Genomic DNA, 5788 nt, shown 5'->3' with positions numbered 1-5788 from the left:
GAAAAAAGAGAAAAGATTCAAACTACTAAAATCAGGGATGAAAGAGCAGGCTACCTAGATGATGGACAAATTCCTAGCAAGACACAAACTACCAACATTGACTCCCTATCCTAACAACTTGTTGCAAATTCTCTTAGTTTGGTGGGATTTCACTTATTTTTCAAAGGGATCTCAAATGGGAACTAAATTTTTATAAAGGAGTTTAGGGAGCTTAGTTTGCTCTTCTTTATTTAGGTTTCCTAATGAAGTCTTAGGAGCAATTGACCAACAGCTTCTCAACTCAAATTGCTTCCCCTTTCCTCCCTCAGACCTGACTCAAGTTCAGGGATTTTCTTCTCCCTCTTTCCAGTCCTAGCTGAATGTCCAAGGCTATACTTTTTGTCTTCTCTGTATTTAGCACTCACCCAAAACTCCACTGGGGGAAAAGCCAGACCATATTAGAGCATTGTCCCTGCGGGGCAGCCAGAGGGAAATTGATGGCCTTGTTGAAGTAAAATCTTCATTGGCCCCTGGGAAGGGCGGCTGGTAGAGCTCTGGGTTGCGGTGGTGTGTAGGGTCCCCAAAGCGGAGAGGTGAGGCTCTGGTTTATCTTGCGACGAAATCCCAGGGATTGGAAGACAGGTTGCAGCTAGGGACATCCATCTCTGAGCTGCTCTCTCTTAGCCTTGGGAACATGCCCTCTTTTCCCATCCTTTCTCCCTTCTCTCCACTCTCTCCGCCCCCATACAAATCCTCTGCTAGAGGGAGGGATGAACAGTGTGATATCTCAGGGTACAGGGAAGGAGAGAATACTTTCTTGACACTCTTCATGCCATTCTTCTCTTTACTGTCTTCAAGGCTCAGGCTTTTGCAATTCAAAAGCCGGAAGATACTTTCTTCGGTGTTTTCAACTAGTGCCTTTCTGCCCTTGTTGTGGGTGGAAAATAGCTCTTCCACGGGATTGAGAGAAAGCCATTTCAAGGATCTACACATGGGAGACTGTGGTGTGGTGACAAGGTGATTTATTTGTGATGGCTCCCTCTGTCCTGCCAGGAAAAATCCAATCTTGCCTTCAGCAAGGCCAAGACAAGGGCCAGTGTCTAGAATAGTTGCTTCATAGTCCTTCAGAGCTCTCAGGACGAGTAAGGGAGAGAGAGAGAAGAGAGAGAGAGAGATTCTTTCTTCACCTGAGATTTTAACCAGGGGTTTTTTCAAAATGACCAATCAACTTCCCAAACTTTCTTGGACTTCCGATGGGGTCCACCCCTGGCTAATGATCCCTTTTCCAGGTTAAACTGACAGGCCTCTATGGTCAAGCACCTCTCCCTGTGCCATTTTGACTTTATTGTGCATGTACTTACCTCCCCCTGCTTCTCCCCACCTCCACCCCCCTCCCCCACAATCCAGGAGGGGGAGGGAGGAGAGTTCATCCTTGGCTGGGCAATGCTCTAATCTCCGTGCACTTTGTGTGGAGCTATAGCTTCCGGGTGAAGAAAACAGGCCTGTGCTTCCCGGTGAATATGCTCAGTAATGTCTGACTGGCCCTTCGCTTCCTTGCCCCTCAATAATTAGCTAACTAGGGTAACACCCTGAGTCAAGAGTTCAGAATGCCTAGATCTTCTATGAAGGGAAGGGAATAAGGGGAAAGAAGACACATGGGCAGGGCAGGGAGGGAGCAGTGATTAATATTTCCAAAGCATCACCATTCAAGAGCTGGCCCCACGGCCCCCTGGCTCAGCCTCCTCCTCTTCCCTCCTACGCTCTTTGGTAGCCTCTGAACTCTTTATGAAGGACCCTCTGGAAACGTGGGCACAAAGCACTGCCCAGAATGACCTACGATTTTACTTAAATAGGATTTTGCCCTCAGGGGAGACATTGTACAATTCAGGCAAAATTCAACTTCCCATAATGAACTAGAAAAACCCAGAGTCCTTTCAGTGGAAAAATAAGCACAAGATGTACCCTGAAGTTCCCTACCTGCCCCTGCCATTATTCTTCATTTAGCAGAAGTAAATCCTCTTCTATCGCTGCCAGCAGTGGGAGAGAATATAGCTAAGAAAGCACAGGTGTGGGGCAGAGTTAGGGAATAGACTGCGCTGTTTGTAGAAAGAAAGGCAGTTGCTTTGGAAAAGGTACAGGCAGTGCTTAGAAAGAAGAAGATGGTCAGAAGCCTCCACAGGAGAAAGGCCAACCTCCTTCCAATCACTGGAGATGGAATCGGCAAGGACAGCTTCTCCCATCTGCTCCTGAGCTGGGAAGGCAGAAACCAGCACAAATACTCGATGTTTGAGTTGCACGGTTGGACATACCGGCTCTCACCTGCCGAGATGGAGGTGAGAGAATGCATTAGGATCCTGCAGTATCTCAACACCCAGAAATGCAAGTCAAGAGTCTCAGAGACAGCTGCCTGGGTTCCTCATAGTCCACAGGCCCCATGATGGCAACTCAATTGCTTTCGCATGGTGTCCCCCTGGGTCAACGTTTTGAAATTTAATATTTTGGGTCACAGTTCCTTTTGAGAGTCTAATTTTTTTAAAAAAAATACCTTTACCCCCATATATTGCTTACAATTTCAGGGATTCATGGAGTTCCCCAATTAGAATCCTGGGTTTAGAGTTTTGAGTCTCTTTAAAGCCTCTTAGAATCAAAAATCTGAGATTAGAGAAAATGACCCTGGTATAAATATTAAAATTCTTACTTCCTCAGTGGCCAAGTGCAAGCTCACCCTACCCAGATCTAGATCCACTCACCTGATAGGTCATTTCACATCCTTTAATCCCAAGAGCAAATGCCTTCTCTCTCTACTCCCATAGGTGGAGATAGCTACTGCTGCCTATGTTCTTCCTGGACACGCTTTTGCATAACAACTCAGTCTACAACTCTTGCAGCGGCTACCTGTTCTCCTCAAAATGCATTCTCCGCCCTTCTTCCTTTTACAAATAGAACCTGCAGTTTTACTTGAATCCATAGTTACTCTTTTTCAGACCACATTTTCCTTTCTCCCTTACAGCTCAAGTAGCCATGGGGACTACTCTCTGGCCAATCGCCTAAGAGTAGAGGTAATATCCTCTATGCAACTTTCAGATCATGCCCTTGAAAAGGAAAGTGATTTCTTTTCACTTTTTTGCATCTACTTCCCAAGGACTGCAATGTGCTGGTAAGCTAACTTCAAATACATAGACAAGACCAACATCCTATGAAATCAAAGACTAGGCTGGGTTCCTAGTGGAATGAAGTCATGGAGCTGCCTACCCCAGGGATTATCTACTATGAGAGAGCAGTAAATTTTGCACCTTTGTTAGAGCCACCATATTTCTGTGTCCCCATTTTCTTGAAATTTTTCTGGAAGTGACTTAGCCCAGGGTTATGTAGTCTGGCAACAAACACACCTCTTATTTCTTCTTTTTTAGGAACACATGCTATTTCTCTGTGACAGTTCCATGAACATTATCACTCAGGATCACTTTTAACGTTGACTTTGCATATTTAGGTTGGGAAGTTATGAGATACCAATGCTGTTTTGGGGGACTCGATTTACACAGAGATGCTGGGTTCTAACTGGGCAGGGGAAGCACATGACATAGAATAGAGGGCTTTTACCAATTTTCCCAGTTGTCTGAGTCTAAATGCAGGTGTGGCCATCAGCACTGCAGTCCCTTAGAAAGTGGTTTGTGGGAGGATAGAAGCTCACCCCAACACAAGGGCCATGGGCCAAGGCCCAGGATGGTCTCACCTGAGCCAGATTTTTCTCTGTGGAAGGTTGTGCCTGACATCAGGGTTATGAGCTGGATCCTACCATGAACTGTCTTCTGGAAAGGGCCTGAGAGAGAGACTCTGAGTTACAGAGAGACCAACACCTGCTCCAGCTGCTCTACTGCCACCTGCAGTCATTGCCAGAAGGCAAGTCACTTTCCCCAAAGATGGACACTCTTGTTTACACTTTTATCGAAATGTGGGTATGTCCTGACATCAAACTACTCCATTTCTGGCAGAAATGTCTTCAGCAAAGAAGGAACAGTTGGCACTCAAAGATTCCATTTTTGTTGCATGCAAAGACCAAGACTAAAATCTTGTAGAGACAAAACATCTTTGACATTTCAAACTCTGCCCAGAAAGAACAGAAATGACAGCAAGGCATGAGGCTGAAGACGTGGGGTAGGAGGAAAGGGAAATGAAAGAAGAGCCACAACAAGGAAAATATTATGCTCCTGGAAATGAAACTTCATGATGCTGGGACTCCCCCTGACAGCCCAGAGACTGACTCAGCACGCATTGATAAAGCACTAAAGAAGATTCATTTAGGACTAGACCAAGGTTAGGTTTCCCTACAGCCAGATTCACCCACTTGACCCTCTTGGGTGGTTTTATTTCTCTTTTTCCACAGTTTTTGGGGGTCCCTAGTCACTCCACTGAGCTGGCATGGATTTCTTTTCTCCACCAGGAAGCAGGGGCTATGGATCAAATCTAACTGTTAATTAAAGAAAGTAAGTGACTGTAGAAGGAGGGGCAGTTAAAACAGATTTCTTGAACGTGTTGGAACTTTCTGAGTATTTCTCAAACATCAGATTTTGCCCAGGATACTCCTATAGCAACATATACTGTTTATTATTATTACTGTTGTGTAGTAGTTATTGTTTCACTCTATTGCCCTTCAATATTCAGTCTCAAGGTAAGTCACCCTTAAATCTTTCCCATTTAAGACATATAACTAAATGTTTAAGGGTTATTTTATAAGTTTTATCTAAAAACTGGCCCAGAGAAATACTTTGCTTTTGAAACAGTTTATTTCCCAAGGGCACTGAAAGAGCTCATGCATTAGTATCTGACCCAATAACTTTATAATTTCTGTCAAGAATGGAAGTGAAATTTCTGTTCCTAAGAGGAGCCTGGATGGGGAAGATTCATAATAAGTTCAGATGCTCAGCCCCAAATTTGCCCAGAGAAATTTTTGTCCTTAACCCATTGGAAATAAAGAGAAAAACATGGGACTTGCTGGCGTGCATTTTTACCAAGTCAACAAACAACGAACAATCCCTCCTCCAGCTCTAGCATTCCCGCCTCTCAGGCCCAGCTGCCAGTCACTTATCTCAGCTCTCCAGGACTGCACCAGTTATAGACAAAGGGCGCGTAACCGACTACAGCACAACATGAAAAGAAAATCTTTCTGTGTTTTGTCTGTTTAACAAGTGGTCTGAACGATCACAAGAATGAACGTAGCTAACTGATTGATACTGGGAGTGTACCAGGTCACTGTGAGACATGATCAACTGCCTTTCCTTTTTATGATTCAGCGCTTCATAGCAACTCATGAAACTAAAGGAAGACAAGATATAAAAGAAGGAAGAGAGACGGTAGCGCTGAGAGAAGATGTATGATCCAACCAGGTTGCTGTGTCAAAGGACTTGCTTTACCCACAGTCCACTGCTCAGATCCTGTTTTCACAGCTGGGGGCTCAGGTGTCCTGCGTGCCTTTCCTGATCTGCCTTTCTTCTCTCTCTCCACTTCTCTCCTGCGCAGTAGTGACAAAGCAATAGAGTAAATGTCTCTCATTTGGGGGACAGTTGGAGTGAGGCTGTCCTTGCTCCATTTTCTAAGTCTCCAAGGACTCACGGGACCTGGGTGAAGAAAGTAGAGAAGGCACCATTGGTCCCCATCACCTCTAGAAGGACGAGGGAGCCTTCTCATTTCTTTGAGCTCCCCCATGCTTTACCTAGGTTTCTCTCTGAGGTCCTTCGGCATCTCCTGCCCCACCCAAAGAGAGCTAGCACACCAGTGGAAATCCCCTGAGCAAACTAGCACATGCTGTACC

This window comes from Cnephaeus nilssonii (assembly GCF_951640355.1).
Source record: "Cnephaeus nilssonii genome assembly, chromosome: 2".
Taxonomy (NCBI): Eukaryota; Metazoa; Chordata; class Mammalia; order Chiroptera; family Vespertilionidae; genus Cnephaeus; species Cnephaeus nilssonii.
Note: the sequence above shows the minus strand (reverse complement) of the source record.